Source organism: Colobus angolensis, unplaced genomic scaffold (genome assembly GCF_000951035.1).
Source record: "Colobus angolensis palliatus isolate OR3802 unplaced genomic scaffold, Cang.pa_1.0 Scaffold23, whole genome shotgun sequence".
Classification (NCBI taxonomy): Eukaryota; Metazoa; Chordata; class Mammalia; order Primates; family Cercopithecidae; genus Colobus; species Colobus angolensis.
Window position 1 is genome coordinate 11,158,801 of NW_012115488.1, and position 19,893 is coordinate 11,178,693.

A 19,893-nucleotide genomic window follows, 5' to 3' on the forward strand; every position below is an offset into this window, starting at 1 on the left:
TGATTGAATGTGATAGGAAAAAATGTACGTGTGTATGTATGTGTGAATATATATAAATGTATATATTTATATACATTTATATATATCTCTCTCATCCCAAATTTAGAGAAGAATTTCCTCCAAAAGAATGATTAAACAAACATAAAGAATAGCGTGAGACAGTATTTTGAAAACAGAAGCACTTGAGAAATATTTTCCATTTTTAAAATAGGATAACTATTTGCCAAATGTTTAAGTTGGGTGACTGCTACAATATTTAAATTTTTGTATGAAATTAGCAGTCTTTTGGCAAAAAAAATTACACAAGACAACTGCCAGATTAAAATACATACACTCAATCTGTCCTTTAACTCACCACTCATCCCCTCCTCCTCTGTTTTTCCCTTTTTCTTTCTTATTCCTTTAATCAGGGAAAAGAAGTGCCTTTTTTGTAATCAGAAATGGAAATAAATCCTGAATATGTGAAAATTGAGCAAAATGATTAAGCACAGACCATTCTGAGTTTATTAAAAGCATTCTGCTGTAATATTTTTAATCCAGAGAATATATTTCTTGTTGATAAAGAATCCAAAATAGCTGAGTAAGGACATATGTTCAAGTATCATCTTGAACATATCTTTAATTGTTCAAGGACATATTGATATAGAAAGGTATAGAATTGATATTGAAATAGAAAGGACATATTGATAAAGAAAGGACATGTTGATAAAGAATCCAAAATAGCTGTGTAAGGACATATGTTCAAGTATCATCTTGAACATCTTTAATTGTCCACATTCTAATTGTTCATTTGCTAATAGCTCAGTTATAACATCAGTTATAAGAGCATTGGAAGAAATAATTGTTATTTATTGAATCTGGTCCTTTATAAAAGCAAATCTAGAAGGGTATGAACACTTTGACCTTTCCCATCTCAGTATATTTTCCTGAAAAACAGAGTACGCATTCTTAAATGTGCATACATAGAGCTATACACATATGAACACAGCACACACACAGAGATTCACATACACACATATGTATTTAAATAAATTACAGATTAGTATCACACATACATTAGATTTTGTAAACTGCTTTTAAGTAGTGTAGCCTGATGATTTTATCATGTTAGTGAATATTGTTTTGGATTGTTTTCAATGTTAATTTTTTTCAGTTATGTAGATATACTATAATTTATTTAATTTTAAAGCATTTCTTCATAGTTGTACTTTGATCATTTGTAATGATTTCCTATTATGGAAATACAATGAATATATATATCACACTTTTCAGATTCTTTTCTTATATGATTATTTACAAAGATTTTATTAGATAGAACCAAATAACATCCTTCATTATGTCTATGAGAGTAACCAACTTCCCAACACATTCACGAATACTGGATATCATAATGATATTTTTAATCTATCAATTAGTTTAAAAATTATTTCATTAATGTTTTAATCTCTTTTTATTAAAAACTGGTGAGATTGACAGTGGTTTATTGTATATGCTTATTCTTCTTTTGGTTCATGTACTTTGTTCATTTTTCAATTGTTACTCTCATCCTCATTAACTTAACTTTAAAGAACTATTTTGGTGTAGATTTTACAGTTTCATTTATTCTGTTCTGTCAATATGATGTCACATAACTTTCTTTAGGTCTGGAAACATTTCAGGCTTCATCATGTTTGGAATTCTTAATAGTCTTGAACTATTCACTTTTCTTTAAATGCTATTTATTTAATTAGGCTTTTAATCTGTCTTCCATATCCTAACATACTTTTGATGTTTTCTATGGCCTTTTCTATGACGTTAGAGTTATTCCTTTCTATTTTTATAATGTTTTTGTGAAATTTACAGTTATTTCTTTACTTTGTCTCAAAATTTTCAAATTTTGTTTCAGTAATCTTGCTCAATAATATCCTATTCTCATTTAGGGGGCTTAGATTCTGCTTTATCTCATAGAGAATTCTAAACATACTAGTTTTTTACAGTTATTTTCAGATTGCTCAATTATTACTATTTTTTAGGTAATTTGGTTGACTAGTGTTGATCATCCTGGTGATTCTAAATTACTCCCAAATTTTCAAATAAACAATGGTCCAAAGAAGTTTAATAATTTGTTAAATGTCACACAGTGAATACATGGATAAGTCAAGAAAGGTGCAGATGATCAAATTGCCTCAGTTGTGTGAAGATTTAATGAGATAATGCATAAAAAGTTTCTGACACATAGTACATGTCCATAATTGTTGGATGGTGGCCTCTACATCCTACCATTCCGCTCAATCACAAACATCATTTTGCTTTACTGTAAAATGATAAGACACTATGAATATGCAATTAATCACATAACTTCATTTTATCTCTGAGACCTCATAGGTCATTTGTCATATAGGTTACAGTCTGCACAGCTAGAAATGATGTTTTCTAGGCAATAGGGGATTATTCAAGTTAATAAGAATATTCTAAGTGAACAGTTATAACAATCTTCCTGCAATCCTTGCCTACTATTATCATTGAAGACATATACTATGTCTCTATCTCAGTTCCTTGAATAGATGTTCATAAACTAAAACCTCCGCTGCAAAAAATTTTACTGTCTTCCAGATTTCTAAAATTGCAACAAATCATTTTTAGATGTGATTTTAATGAGGCATTGTTATAGAATAACGTTTTTTAAAAAGAACTTTCTACCATCCATATCCATAGAATTATTAGAGTTGCTTCGGCTGCAAAGAAAAATAGCTGGATCTAGTTTAAATTTAATTGCAATTTGTGGGTTTGATAATAGCCTTTATCAAAGCAATACTAAAAGCTAAATCAACGTCATGCCAACTTTGCCATGTTTCAATGTTTATTTTGAGTATCATATTGAATATATTCATATTTTTTTCTACAAAGACCACTCAAAACTTCACATGGTGATCATTTTCTGACATCCACATATTTTGAGACTGCCGTAGCCCAACTAGAATGAGGGGGGGATTTGTAAAAGGAACTCTGCTCACATACCAGTTAGACAGCTGTCACCTGAGGTCTTCTTAGGGAGTCAGTGATATGAAAGAACTAACAAAGGCATGACTAACAGAAGTCGTTTTCCCTGTTTGCACCTTCCTCTTAAAGTAAATGCTTTAACAACCACATATAATTATTGTTATTCTTTTTGCCGTTAGGCTCTAGAGAGTTGTTTGGGAAAGTAAAAGATCCCATGTAAACAAATATTGGTCCACTTACTTGTTTATCAGTTGGAGCACTGATGCTGTTTTCTCATTTCATGTCTATAAATGATCATGAACAAAATAGTTTTGTGTTGTTGGCTATTTATTAAAGCTAAAAGATCAAGTTAATGATGGTGTGGATCTTATTTTACTTAGTTTGAAATCTACATGAACTTGAGAAAGTGATAATATGATGAGCAGAGGTGAGTGTGATGACTGATGGTGCATGAAGGGAGTCTTACATGGAAAGATGAGAAGTTTCTTCTGTATGTGGCAAATTTATGAACCATGCAAAGAAATTCTGAGGAGTCACAGGTAAATGTAATATCGAAATTTCTTGAAGAAATGTAGGCCAAATGCTCAAGTTTGAATAATCATAGCTTTCTGTCATCCATTCATTTAGGTACAAAAATGTGTTCCACGCAAAAAGTATTTACTACTATTGCTCACACCTCAATTAAACAAAGGTTTTTCTTTAAGACAACTATTGTATTTTGGTGTGCGGCAAAGTGTTTTATATTGTCCCATTTTTCAAACAGGATATTAAAAAGTATATACTCAAGGTTTGAGAAGTAGCAAAGTTAATATGGTTTAATTGTATCATCAGGGACATCTTTAAAGGAAATGAATTCTTATTTTTCTGTGAATGTATGGTGATAAAACTGTATAGTGAGTATAGTGTTTGGTTAATGCCTTGAATTACACTGAAGCACCTACAGTTCACCTACCATTGCATTGGTCCTATCAGTGCACATGTCAACACAGTTATTGCAGGATAAGCCATGAGAGTCAAAAAGGTTATTTAACACTTCAGCTATTTGCTCCTTTTATGTTTGTTATCAAACATTTACATAAAGAATCATATTCAGTGATTAGCTGGTGTTGATAATAAAGCCCAGCCACATTTGGAGATTTATTCATTTGTAGTTACAGTTCTGCAAGTAAGACAGTCTTCATGTTCATAGATGAATCTTTAATTCAATAAGTTACTGAATCATCAGAAAGTGGAACTTTGTAATTCTTTTTACTGACTCTTCATCAAGAAGGCATTCATTAATGTCAACTGTACAAAGTTTTTTGCTTTTTTTTAGTCTTTTAACTATTGTGTACAGGTCTCCAGCCAACATACTACAATAAGTTAGTCTCTAAGAGTCTTTAGTTGTTCTTTTCTAGTTTGAAATGCTGTAGCAGGAGCTTATCATGTCTGTTTAAAATATTAAATTTTTTTCCTTAAATTATAAATGTTTGATTTCAATATTGCATCACATCATAACTGACACTGTAACACTATTCAAAAATATTCTGTTGCATAAAACACAATAAGCTGAAGTATTAGTATCTATAATCCCAAATGAAATAAAAATTTCATCATATTTTTATTTCTTATTTATAGTTTCACAGTTTCTTTTGAATCATTTTCTCCCTCCTATGAGTTTGATATCTCTCTGATGTTAAAGTTTCACCTTTTTCAGCATCTTGAGAGGTAGCTGGAACAGTTACGTGTTGATAAAATGTGTCTTCTAATCTCCCTAGTGTTAAGTAAATGATCTATTATTCAATATAAGACAAATATATGGCAATATTTTATTTAAATAAAATATTCCAAAGTTCTAAGATAACTGTTTTAGAAAAATTTAGAAAAATTTTAAATATACTGCAAAACAAGGTAACCAAATACAATTAACAAAATTTGTGTTTCAACATAGGCATAAGGAAAACTTCAGGATTTCAAAATTGTGATTTTTGAGGGGATTATATGAGAATACAGAGATTAGAAAAAGTATAACTAAGGCTAACTAGATCAAAGTACCAAGAACAAACCAAGTTAATCTCTGAAAATATATATATTATAACTTACCTACCTTACCTACCACCTTAGAAAAATTTTGAAGACACGAGAGCATATGAGCACACATTCTATGCCATCAGAGCAATTATGTTATCATATATCAGCCTCTGAAACACTTCACCATACAATCACGTGAGAATAAGCATGAAGAAGACAAATAACATCTTAGTAATACTACATATAAAAATAGTTTTGACCTTGAAGACCCCTGTAAAGGTCATGGGGATCTTCCTTTTGGAAATATTACTCTAAATAGTTGAATAAAAATAAAGATTTTATTTCTTGTACTCATTTCTTTTATCATATCTATTCTCACTTATCCTCCATATTGTGTATTTCTTTAAAAATATAAAAATCTGATACCACAAGAGTGTTAAATATTCCCACACTGAGCTCAAGATAAGAACTAATTCAATGATGCAAAACAAACATTTAGATATCCAAACACAAAGGATTGGAAACTGTATTTGACTTTTTCAGTTACTTTAAAAAAGGAAGCATGAAATTATTTGCTACATTCTTAAATGCAAGTTAATGTTAACTACAAGTGATGTTTTTTCCAGATTAACATATCCTTAATCATAATATATAATACATAAAAAATAAAACAGGAGTTTTATTTTTATGAAGTCATTTCATAAAATGACACATAGTATTCATTTTATAGAAGTATGTTTTACAATGTATTTGCTAGAAAATATCTATTTTAAAAATGATAAATGACCTGGACTAGTTTTAATAAATTTTGAAAGAGAAAGAAAAAAGAAAGTGACAAAAGACAAGAATGAGTATAAAAATTATGAAAAAGTAGGAACAAAATAAAGAGAAAGGAAAGAGAATGATCCCTTAATAACTCATATGATATTTTTGTATGAACCTAGGTAAACATATTTTCCAAGAAGAATTATATAACTACAAATATGTTTGTATATTGTAGTTTCTTACTAATAATACATTTAATAACACAGACCAAAGATATGAGAAATTTTGTAAGAAGTATGAGCCTCAGCAGAAGCTCATTAGTCAAAAGGGAAGAAAAAAACAGTGCCTATTTTTCTTGAGAAAGTCTTTGTCCTGTAAGCTGTGGCATCAGGGCTTCACTATTTTTTTCCATCACAGTTTTAGAGCAAAGGCCTAATTGCAGAGGTATCATGCTCTAAAACATCACAAACCGAGATAGCAGATGCCTTCATATTTCAGAAAACAAATGAGGCCATATCTTTTATTAGTTATAGACTCCTTCTACTGGACTTACGAGGCTGGCAGCATTTTATGGCCATGACGATTCTGCCTACCATGTGGAGAAAATGAGATGGAAACATAAAGTCCAACACAGACAAGAAAAGATAAGCAGAGCAACCGCAGGAATAGATGACAGAACTCTTGTCCTATCTGATCTATCTCATACCAGCCTTCATCTGCAACTTCCCATTTATGGGAGTTACTAAATTTTTACTTCAAGTAAATGGGATTTGGTATCTGCCACTTGCAATAAAGGAATTCAGACTAATACAATAATTCATTTTATTTATCTTCTATGGCAAACACCTTAATAGAGTTATAAAGCAAATTTAGTAGAAGATAGTTTCCTTTCCTGGGTCATAAGTTTAATTAATACCTTTTTAATTTTTGTTGGATGCCATTTTTGAAATCCTTGAACATAAAACCTTATGCTCATTTTTAGGCCATTACAGCAATGGGGAAAGAAACTCTACAAGGAACATGGTGACTTCTGCTAAAGTTGTTTCATTAAATCCCACAGGGAAAATGTGTTAAACATAAAGTATATATGTTTGTCCAAGAAAAAATTTTTCTTTTCCTACTTAGAGATAAATATCCAAAAGACTAGGGTCCTAAATCCTATATGTTAGTCATAGAAGACAAATTTTTATGATTTTTTGACACATTTGTACTGCTAGACTTCACTAAAGCATATGAAGCACACATGTTACCCTGACAGCAAAGAAATGAAAATTATGCACTATATATATTTTTCAGTGGCATCTTTGTAGACCTTGCCAGTATCTGAACTGTTAGAACATGGTTGAATGTCAATTTTGTGCCGGAATTTTAAAGCAGGTTTATTATAGTGCTGAACATATCTGGTCATAAATTTTACCGTGCAGAAAAAGCAAACTTTCTCCAAACATGAAATTTTATAAACACCCATTAATTGTTCAATATAGCATGGCTTTTGACTGCTAGACATTTCATTAATAATGATGTGACTTTTCAGAGGCTTTTTTTCCCTAAGAAAAAAAAATATAATAGATCCTTTATTTTAATATTATGAGTTTCAGCATAGAGTTTTGAGAGTGACCTCTTCTGTCTCCCAGACTACTTTAAGAAAACACTGTTAAAATAGCATTATAGGGTTTTGAGTGATTTCAAATATGTTAAAAAGGAATCCGTTCAACAAAAACTGAGTCAGAATTATAATAAATACCGAAAATACCTTCACAGTTCTGTGATTTCATTCCATCCTGCTATCAACACTGCTCTCAGTTTGTCAAGAATGACATTTACATCATGGGTAATTAAACAGTTCTCAGTTTTAAAATAAATTGGAGAGCCCATTGTTTTGAGGTTATTTACAAAACTTTTAAGATTTTCTATTGCTATTCAGACCTCCATTTTTAACAAATGAATTGATGTTGATGTATTTTTTTAAAGCATGACTACTCAAAAGGAAAACTCACCTCACCAACATGGGATTTGGGTGACTATATTTCACTTACCTACGTATATATGCATACATTCATTCACACACAATTATAAAAATGAGATACTTCTATGACAGAAAGTTGAAAATAAATGTGACACAAATAGATTGAATTTTAGTTTCATTCCTGTAAGTCCAATAAGGCACCGTTCCTCAAAGTGTTAGGCACAAAGGTCCTTCTAGCTCATCGTTTATCCAAGCTTAGGACATGACTTTCGTCCTCATAAGCCGAAAAGAGCTATCACATCAACTTTCTAGGAAGTAGGATTTTAGCACTAACCACTAAAAATAAAATGAGAGCCATATCTATATGTTTTCGGTTTGGTTTTCTTTTCTTTTCTCTTTGAGATAGGGTCTTGCTCTTTTGCCCAGACTGGAATGGGTTGGTGTAATCACAGCTCACTGCAACCTTGAACTCCTGGGCTCGAATGATCCTCCTGCCTCAGCCTCCTGAGTAGTTGGGACCAAGGCATGCACCACCACATCCAACTAATTTTTGTAATTTTAGTAGAGATGGGGTTTTCTCATGTTACCCAGGCTGGTCTCAAACTCCTGGGTTCAAGTGATCACTTTGGCCTCCCAAAGTGCCAGAATTACAGGTTTGAGCCACCGTGCCTGGCCATTATGTAACTGTTATACATATATAATGTTAAGTGTTAACTAGCCTACATTAAAAGCTAACAAGTAAAATTATGTTAATATATCATTTTAACATGTAATCGTTATAAAAAATATACATGAGATTTTTTATTTTCTTTTTTTATACAAAACCTTCGAAATCTGGTATGTATTTTCTACTTTCAGTATATCTCAATTTAAACTAACTCCATGTCAACTGTTCAGTCTGTGCCTCCTGGTTGCCACACAGGACACTTTCCTTCCAGGACTGGGAACAATACAGGGATGTTATTTCTCATCACCTTTAAGTGATATTGTATAGGAAGTCTTAGCTAGTAAGATAGATAAGTGAAAGAAATAAACATTTTAAAGATTAGGAATAAGGAATGAAACAGTCTTTATTCATAGATGACATCATTTCTATGTAGAAAATTCCAAAGAATTGACCCAGAAATCCCTCTTGTAGCTAATAAGTGACTATAGCAAGATCACAGGATACAAGGTTAATATACGTAAGTAAACTGCTATTGTATATACTAGCAGTGATCAATTGGAATGTAAAATAAGTGATTTAGTCTTTATCTTGAAGGAAGGGATGAAAGCTTAGTAATGACATGTCTCAGAGTAAAAAATTCTGTTTCAGTCACCAAATGCGGTGGCTCACAATTATAATCCCAGCACTTTGAGAGGCTGAGGTGTCGCCCAGGCTGGAGTGCAGTGGCAGGCTCATGGCTCACTGCAGCCTCAACCCCGTGATTGAGCCATGAGCCTGCCACTGCATTTCGGCCTGGGCGACAAAGGGAGACCCTGTCTCAAAAAAAAAAAAAAAAAAAAATTGTTTTAATATTCTCAAGTACATAGTGGGCAAATTTGAATCTTCGTATTGTATTGTCTTATTTAACACGTGTTTTAACCCTAACTTGAAATATTAATTTAGTTTCATTGGTTGTTTTTCTGCTTCAGATACTACGAATCTTATGCTGGATCTTTGTTATCTTCTACATCTATTACTTTCTCACAGATTCTGTTTATTATTATTATTATTAGTGCTACTGTTTTATTTTCTTGTGGTTTCTCATTTATTCTCTGTGTATTTATCACTGTATTTTCATTTGTATTATTCTTTTGTAGATAACTAATAATTCTGTCTTCATTTATGAGATACATTCTGAGATATTCTTTTAGATCAGCTAGTTATATTTTATAATCATTTTACTTTGTTCATTTGCTTTCACTTTTAAAATTTCTGATTCACATGGTTATGCCACATTTGCAATTTTTTGTTTAATTTTCCTTAATTTCAACCTTAGTTTTCTGTTATGCTTTTCTTATGCTTCTTGACCTGCCTTAACTGATATGCTTTCACCTGGCAAAGAGCTTTTATTATTATTATTTTTATTTTTAGAGTATCTTCATGTGGATTCTGGGTTTTGCTTTGATGGATTTTACTTTTCTTTGTCAGATTTGTTTGGTGTGGATTTTCCTGTACCGGCAATTGCAGCATATACTTTTGAGGAACCGCCACTGAGGAGGTGGTTTTCTTGGTGGTTGATTTAAAGGGTTCCTTCCTCTACTATGTCCATAAAGGACAGCTTTGTGTGTGTGTGTATGTGTGTGTGTGTGTGTGTGTGTGTGTGTGTGTATTCATTTGTTTGTTTGTTTTAAATATGTGACACTTCTTTATTTTGTTTAACATCTTCTAATTCTTTGTTTTTGTCTCTTGTCTCAGTAGAATTATCCTCTTCAGTTGTCCTTTTATTTTCTTTCACCCTTCAGGACACTAAGGACCCCTTCATCTTCATAGGTGTCTTTATTCCCTGAAAGCACTGACTTTTCAGGGCCACTATCTCTGATGCCATGCATGTCCCAAGTCCTCTACTTCTGGCTGGCATCTGGAGCTAATTTTTCTGGTCTTGAGTGTATATGTCCCTTATTTACAAATAACTTAGAAGAAAATTGGGGGACATTCGAATTTAAAAGGCCACTATGTTATTCTACATGAGCTTATAAACTTGTGCTCATTTATCACTGAATAGTGCAACATGAACATCTCTCCAAAGAAAATCTTTTTAGCTTTATTAATTCTAGGTAATGTCTATACAACATTTTGTACCATGGATATACCACAATTCATTTCGGTTCTGGTAAAGGTTCTTCGTTATATAAATGAATACATTCTGGTATATTTAAGCTGAAACTGAATTTACTAAAAGTCAATAGGTAAAGTGATTATATAGTTGGGTCATTCTTGTTTTTAAGGTTGTTGTTTTGAGGTTAATGCACAATGCCATCCTATTTTCACTCTCAAAACTGTCCTGGTCGATGACTAATTATAAGGTCATCTAGTTAATGGCTCACACAATAATCAGGGAGCTCCAGAAAGATATTTGAGACTTCTAGGAACAGAAGTTTCTAGGAACAGAAGATATTTGAGCTTCTAGGAACAACACTAAAAACCATTCTGCAGAACTGGCCTGATGATAAAGCTGCTACCACTGATATACTCAACACCAAGTTTGAAAAGTCACGGTCTTCACATGACTGCAATAGCCACTACCATCCATGCCATTTCTGCCCCAGGAACTCCACCATGCATCTACTAACACCCCTGAAAAGCAGACACTACCAAAAACATAGGAAGCTCCTCAGAAGAACAGTTTCTTCATATTTCTCAATTCTGATTTAGTCTCAGGTGAGTGTATCTGCCTCTTCAGCTTACAAAGCACAGCTTCCCTTGAAACTAGAATGCAAACAATTGTTCTGAGTTCTGCCAGTTATACATGCCCACAGATACAAGAAGTCTGTCCTTTCATTTATGATTCCTCAGTTTCCTAGCTAGATTAGAAATGCTCTCTCTTAGCTGAACATACAGCTTCCTAAAGCCCCCAATGTTATGTATGTATGTATTTATTAAAGGGCTGTACAAATTTTCAATGTGAGTTCCTTAATTCCTTGAGGTGTCACACATTAATATATCATTTCACTGATCATATACTTGAAATGTGTTAAATATATAGTATATCAAAGAGAAAAATTCAAAAATCTGAAGTCCAAGTATCATTGTTCAATAGTAGTTGATAAATTGTATATCAATCCTGCAACTGTAAGAATTAGTGAATGTTGGCTGGGCGAGGTGGCTCATGCCTGTAATCCCAGCACTTTGGGAGGCCCGGCGGAGGCAGGCGGATCACGAGGTCAGGAGATCAACACCATCCTGGCTAACACGGTGAAACCCCGTCTCTACTAAAAATACAAAAAAATTAACCGGGCGAGGTGGCGGGCGCCTGTAGTCCCAGCTACAAGGGAAGCTGAGGCAGGAGAATGGCATCAACCCGGGAGGCGGAGCTTGCAGTGAGCCAAGATCGCGCCACTGCACTCCAGCCAGGGCGACAGAGCAAGACTACAAAACAAAAGAAATAAACAAACAAAGAAACAAAAAAGAATCAGTGAATGTTGAAGACATTGAAATCATATAAGTGGGGCAAACATAATATGACTGTAAGATGGAAAGACAAGGAATATGTAACTCTTTGAGGTTATAAAATGATGTTATGTGAAAGGGAGATAGATTATCCTCTACAAAAAGATATTCAAATCTAAGAGTAGATTATGGTTCTATCTAAAAGGCTTCATTTTAAAGTTAAAGGAAAAAAATATAAAATAGCATCTTATCCATTAACTAATTTTATACTGTCATCCATAAGGACATTTTATCAGTCCATCGCTAGGACAAAGAGCTCAAGTAATCGCACAGTTTTGTTTTTATATCACATGCCATTCAGTTACACATTTGTAAAACTAAATAAGCATACCTTTGAATTTACTATTAACCTAATTCAGAGTAAATAATATGTTCATCGACTGGGCGTGGTGGTGCACACCTGTGGAACCAGCTACTCAGGGGGCTGAGGTGGAAGGATATCATGAACATGGGAGGCAGAGGTTGCAGTGAGCAGAGATCAGACCACTGCACTCCAATCTGTGTAACTAAGTGAGATCCCATCTCAAAAATAAAAATAAGAATAATTTTTAAAAATTTATGTAACAAAAATGGTGTATGATCAAAACCCTTATTTGTGATATAAATACTTATGCTTACATCCCATCCAAGTATGTTAAGTAGCACAATTATTACACTGACAGAGTGATTCTAGGATGTAACCATAAAGCGACCAATAATTTTGTTTCCACCGTACTTTTATATTTTCTCAGTAAGGTGGGTCCTCCCACCTTGGCTGGATAGAATCCTATGTAGGCCCCATGAATTTTCTTATCATGCTTATGTAATTAAATTTCTGTAGTCACAGTTTACTAATTAAACCAAAATACAGTTCAGTATTTACGATTTCCAGCATTCTGTGCAAATCAAATCTCTTTACCTACCTGTCAGTTGTGGCTTTCTCCTCCTTTCCTACCCCCTAACTCAGGCCTGCTGCCAGTAACACTAAGGGGAGAAGATGGCTGGTTTAGTTGCTTCTCTCTTTCCTCACCTCTCTCATTCCATTAATCCTTTCAGTGTTGGAGGAGTGGCAAGGGCAGCACATACAAATAAAGGACAGGCCAGCCAGGCACAGTGGCTCATGCCAGTAATCCCAGCATTTTGGGAGGCTGAGGCGGGCAGAGCATTTGAGGTCAGGAGTTCAAGACCAGCCTGACCAAGATGGTGAAACCCATCTCTACTAAAATACAAATATTAGCTGGGGGTGGTGGCAGGCACCTGTAATCTCTGCTACTCAGGAGGCTGAGGTGGGAGAATCACTTGAATCCAGTAGGCGAAGTTTACAGTGACCCAAGATTGTGACACTGCACTCCAGCCTGGGAGACAGCTTGAGACTCCCTCTCAAAAAATTAAAATACAAATAAAAAATACAAAAGAATAGGGTCAAAGTACTTCTGTACTCTCCATTGGTACTCTGCATTGAGCAGGATTTTAAAGCTGACTCTCTTTCATGGGGCATCGGTGGAGTTCCTTCACCATTAATTCATCCGCAGTTCCCTTAAGTAGAGAAATGTAACTCCACTCTGGCTGTCCTCACTAGAAGCCCTGTGCTATCTGGAAGTCTACCTCCAGCTTTCTTCCCCTGAAGTACCTAGCCCCTCTTGGTGGTGGTGCTCTTAGCTCCCTTTCAAGAATGGCCCTTTTGTCAGAGGGAAAAACCAATCTTCCTTTCCTCCAGAAGCTCTAAGGATCCAGTTATTTCTCAAAACACCGTTTTTTTTTTTACTCAGTTACCACAGTTCAAGGCAGCCAGCATCTAACCCATTAGGTTCCTCATGCATCATTCAGAAACCAGTGTACTGTGTTTCTGCAAATGGCGGGTTGAGACTCAGAATAACTCTGAGGAACCTAAGCCTCTTTTTAAGATTCTGTCCCCAGTTGCCTGTGTTTACACTCTGGAAGTAGGTGAGAGATCTATGTGTTTTCTATTAATCATGGAATTCTTACTTTGAAATTATTTACATTTTGGTCTTTGAAATTATTTACATTTTGGGCCATCACCTCACTTTGCAATGTAGTTGAGCTAACAACTTTCATTTAAACATTGGGTTTCATAAAGGTCTCTCTGGGGGTGTCACAAGTGCTTCTACTTGAAAATTCTTCTGCCCTTCCCCTCCTCCTTCCCCTGTGACTCCTATAATAATTGATAATGTTCGTTAACAAGAGTATGAAAAATATCTGTAGTCTCACTACTAGCATATTCATTTTTGAATATTCTCTTTGAGCTTTTTCCCAGATGCACACATGTTACATTATTTGAATTCATAATATGTCTTCTAACTATTTTTACCTAAGATTATAAGAAATATTCAATACGATCATAATTTTAAAAACAAATGAATATTCTGTAAGATTCTTCCTAGAATTTGAAGAATAGTTAAATAAACTTTATTGCTTCTAACAAAATTTGCTAAAACCAGTGTTACAAATTTTATGCATATAGCTTTGTGTTTTATATTGGCAGCATACTAGTAAGTGATACATCTTTTTAAAAGTCCAATGAGATTATTCAAAGCAGATGTCTTTTGCACAGGACTGCTGTGCAGTGAGGCACATGAATATCCAAAACAACCCAGGAAAAATTGCAAGTGCTCTGCCTGCCCCTGCCTTCTTGATCCTGATGACACCCAGGCCTGCAGCAAAAATCTCTGAGTATTGGAAGGCAAAGTCAGACAGAACAGTGACACCAATACTACATTATTCATCCATTCATATGCTCATGCAGCTTGCATTTATTGAGTACCTTTGTATACAGCATTGAGCCAGCAGCTGTGAGAATTGCAAAGCAAAATAAAATGTGGACATGTCTTCAGATTTTATTCTGGTAGAAAAGGTGTTATAGACAAAAGTCATAGTATTTTGTATACAAATCAATATTTTACTGACTTATGGGTTTTTAATACATAACAGCAATTTACATTACTTCATTTAATCTTCTCAGTAACATTGAAAGTAGGCATAAGTAACCTAATTTCAGATGAAGAAACCAAATCTTAGAGAGGTTAAGTATTTACACAAGACGAGATAGCTAAATGGCAGAGATGGTATTCAACCTCCAACATGGCTCCAAACCACCCATTATGACTTGGCCTTGTGTACAAAGTGATCTGTCCTTAAGGGAAATTCAAGAAAAGGGTTACTAGTTTCCAGAGAAGATAGTATGATATCTAGAGACCATAGAAATATTCTATAAAGATAAAGAAGGTTGCATAACCAGGTAGTGCAGAGGTAAATTATTTCTGTTAAGGAAAAGGGCAATTGAGTTTGAATTATCCAATTGATTTTCTAGACAAATCCAATTTTCTTTGGTTAGTTCTATGTGTCTAAAGCCTCAGAGAAAAATTTCATGCATTCTATCACCCTAGCCAGTCTATGTAGCTTCCCCAAGTTTCAGCAAAGCCAACATCCTTATGAGTCACAGTGAGAAGAACCTAGTGAATTTTTTAACAGATGAACTTCTACTGTCATCAAGTAAACACAGTTCAGAGACATGCATGCTTCGGTAGGGCAGTGAGTGGGTCCATTCAGGGGATTTTCAGTAGTCTAGTTGTTGAAATTAGTCATTGTTTTATGTTAATCTAGACCAAACAGAGAAAGAATTTTTGTAAAATAATTTTTAACCAATAAGTGCTCCAGTTTTATAATAAAGACAACTCTGCTTGTTAATTATGCTTCTACCATGGTTACAGTAACATGAAAATTATCACCATTCTGTCACTATCATGACATTTCATCTCTATATCTATGTAATCCACTTTTATTACAGTCTCTACTCTTTATGTTATATATTTTTCACTGAAAATATTTGACAGTACATAGTTTTCTATATATAATAGTGTCTTCAGGAAAAAAAGAAGTATATCAATTTTAATTCATTCTGCATATACAGATAATGAAATAGATTACCCTAGTAATATTTTCTTAGTGATTTACGTAACAACTAGATTGTGTAAGGTTGAAAGAAAGAGTCAACACCATCACAATAATCATAGTCATCAACAAAGATTCTCTAGTGAGCCTTGCTCTGTGCTGGCAGTGTACATGGAGCTAAATAGTATGTTGCTTTAAGTTTATCATATAGCTTCAATTATTCTCTGGCATTTTATTATGCTGTCTTTTTTTACTTTTTAGAATAGTCAGTGGTAAATATATTTAAGCTGGTAGAAGCTACCTACATTTTGTGAAAACTTTTCAAAGGATTATTTAAGATTTATTTTAATTTGACACAAACCTTTTAATTTTAATGGCATAATTAAGTGAATAAAACTGTTTAAACTTTAAGGTTGGATAATTATTTTAAAAAATGGTTGATATAGCCACAATAGAGTATGTATAAACTTATGCATCGTAGAAGAAAAATACTCTCAGATAAAAATGTCCGACGGTACTCACATTTGAAAGTATATGAATTAAATATGCTTCCCTCATCTCTGGTGGTACATGGAATTTTTATGCCTTAACTAGGTTTTTGTATTTATTTTATGTAAAAATACTAGTATGCCACTAAAATTTTTATTTTTCGGTAAATGTCATAGCATCTGATATAAAAAAAGCATTGCCTTCACTTGTAATGCTCCAGTGTAATTTATCCCACAATTACCTCTAAATTCTATTGAATATAATATCCACACCTTCCTCTTCTTATGAACTGCAAAGATATTTATTTCACTTGTATTTAATCTTTCTCTTCTGAATTTCAACTGCTTCTTTATTTCTATTACTTTAACATATATCCCCTCATTTTTCTAACATACTGAACTCTAGTATATTTTTATAATCCAATTTTCTAAGGTTGAAGCTAATGTGTCAAAAATTGTTACCTAGTTAGATAGGCCTAAATTAATTAGATTTAGTATGAAAATTATTTGAATTATAACACAAAAGATTCACTGTTCAGCCTCTGGGTTTAGATTTCCTAGTTCCACTATTTCTTACCTGTGTGTCAGTGGGCAAGTTATTTAAACTCTTAATGGCTTAGTATTCTAATCTATAGAGTAGGGAAAATAATGGTATGCATGTCATTGGGTTGTTGTGAAGGCTAATGAAATAATCCACGTAAGCACTTAGACTAATATCTGGCACAAAGCAAGCATGTAATAAAGTTAAATATATATTTTTGTTGTTGTTGTTATAATCATTATTACGGCAAATTATTATTATAATTATTAAACTAATTAAATTTGAAAAATACATTTTAAAAAACTCACCAGGCAAAACATGGGCCCAGACACTGCAGATATGAAGGTGAATAATGTATGGCCACTTTTGAGGAAAAGCAAGAAATACTAGAGAATAATATATAATAGTCTAATAAAGGGAAGAGAGAAATGTAAAAAAAAATGCTTTAAACGATTCCAGTTTAGCTTTATGTTCAAATCTAAGGACACCAGGTTTGTAAGATTACACCAATAAACAAAATTTGAACTCTAGCCCAAATTTCATGGAATATCATATTGTTTAATCTTCTGTCATTTGTAATTTAAATTTTTAATTTACCTTTTTCACTTTATCATTTTGTGGATTTTCACATTGTAATTTTGGTCTTGAGTTTATAGCTTATTCTTCTTAATATAGGTCCTATTAATTGCTCAAATTACTTAATATGATATCTGGTTTATCTATTTGCACATGAGATGAAACCATATATAATTAAAATTTTTTAATGTCTCAATTAATTATGACAGGGTCATCATTTCCCCATTACAATATCATATTTTTAATAAATCAATTTTTCCCAAATTATATTTAATAGAATAGTGTATTCTAGAACATTATCATATCAAAAATAAATTTTTGTTATTCACACCTGTAATCCAAGTATTTTCTCAGGCTGCTATAAAGAAATGCCTGAGAATGGGTGATTTATAAAGGAAAGAGGTTTAATCGATTCAAAGTTCGTCAGGGCTTGGGAGGCCTCAGGGAATTTACAATCATGGCGGAAGATGGGGCAAACCCACCCTTTTTCGCATCCAGGAGGAAGGAGAAGTACCGAGCAAAGGGGGAAAAGTCCCTTATAAAACCATCAGATCTTGTGAGAACGCACTCACTATCACAAGAACAGCATGGGGGAAACTGCCCCTGTGATTCAATTACCTCCCACTGGGTCCCTCCCAGGGTATGTGCGGATTATGGGAATTTCAATTCAAGATGAGATTTGGGTAGGGACACAGCCAAACCATACCAGGAGGCGAAGGTGGAAAAAATCTCTTGATGCCAGGAATTCAAGACCAGCCTGGTACACATACTGAGACTCTGTCTCTCCAAAAACATTTAGCTGGGTGTGGTGTTGCATACTTGTAGTCCCAGCTACTGAGGAGCCTAAGGCAGGAAGATGGCTTAAAGCCAGGAGGTTAGGGCTGCAGTAAGCCATGATAGCACCACTGCACTCCAGCCTCGGTCACAGAGCGAGAGACCTTGTCTCTAAAATAAATAAACAAATAAATGTAAATGTAAAAATAAGCTTTTAAAATTCTTCATAGCAGTGGACTTTAGGTTTGTGTTATACAGCCATGAAATAATCCACGTGTGTCTCCCAGTAAGCTGTAAGTTTCATCAAGGTATAGACAGTCATTATTTTTCTTAGTGCTGTATCTGCTGTCTTTCAAAAACTGCCTGGAACAAAGTATATGGACATACAGGGGTTAAGTTATGTGGCATGTCCCCAAACTCATGTGCTCTTAGACCTTTCGCACAGGGGCTCATTTTGCCGAACTAGTATTCTTTGGAACATACTTTGGAAAACACTTCGTGCCAAATCTTTTCTCAAGGTCTACTTTCCATTCTTTTCTTCTCACAATGGTGCCCCATGATGCTGATCTGTACAGACTGCCTTGAAAGATTCCCTTTCCCTCTGCTTCTGGTTGGATTCAGTCACACAGAGGCCGTAACAGGAGATCTGGAGGAAAGGAGGAGGATGGGTGCCTGGAGACATTTACTCCCCAGGTTCCTCTTCTCTGGGTATTGTGGCTTGGCTGCATCTCTGCTGAAGGCCACAGCTGCCATGAAGTAAACCCCTCCAAGCTATCCTCTCTGTATATAGGTAAAGTTCCCTTCCCCTTATCCCATCAGAGTAGCTTTTGGTAAAGACCTCCTAGGTCCTCGTTCCTCCTTTTCTTTTTCTTTCTTTCGTTTTTTTTTTTTTTTTCTTTTTTTTTTAAACAGAGTTTCACTCTGTTACCCAGGCTGCAGGCTGGTGTGCATTGGAGCAATCTAAGCTGACTGCAACCTCCGCTTCCCGGTTCAAGCGATTCTCATGTCTCAGCCTCCCAAGCAGCTGGAACTACAGGCAGGCACCACCACACCTGGCTAATTTTTTGTATTTTTAGTAGAGACGGTGTTTCACCATGTTGGCCAGGTTGGTCTCGAATGCCTGGCCTCAAGTGTCCCACCCGCGTCAGCCTCTGAAAGTGCTGAAACTACAGACGTGAGCCACTGTTCCCAGTTCCCTTCCCTCCTCTTCAAGCCTCAGGTTACTGAACTATTGCTTGTTGGTTTTCCAAAATTACATCCACACATTTTCAATAGTCCTTTTATTAAACTTTCTTCAACTGCTCAGTTTGAGGATACTATCTGTTGCCAAGCCCCCGCCCCTTTCATAATGATCTAGAATCTCATTCTATCCTTAGTCTTTTAAATTAATGGGTATTTAGATTTGTCTCAAGATTTATTCTCCTGTCAGTCTGCTGGGGAGTGGTTTTAGAGGTCCAACACTGGGCAGCATGAAGTCATTGCAGCCTATGTATAAAAGGTTATAGAGATCAAAAATACTGACTTGATCTTTGGGGAGAGAACCCGTATATTTTGATAAACTCTTAGAAACAAGTGACTACATAATCATGTCCCGGTGATTACAATCCCTGCTGTTTAGCACTTTTCTCTGTACTGAAAGTTAATATGCATGTAAATAGACACAGAGGTGTTGGTGGGATCTCTATATTACTGAGTCATTTAGAGCTTTCCCCTTATCACACCTGTCTAAATAAGGATATAAGACCTACCTTAA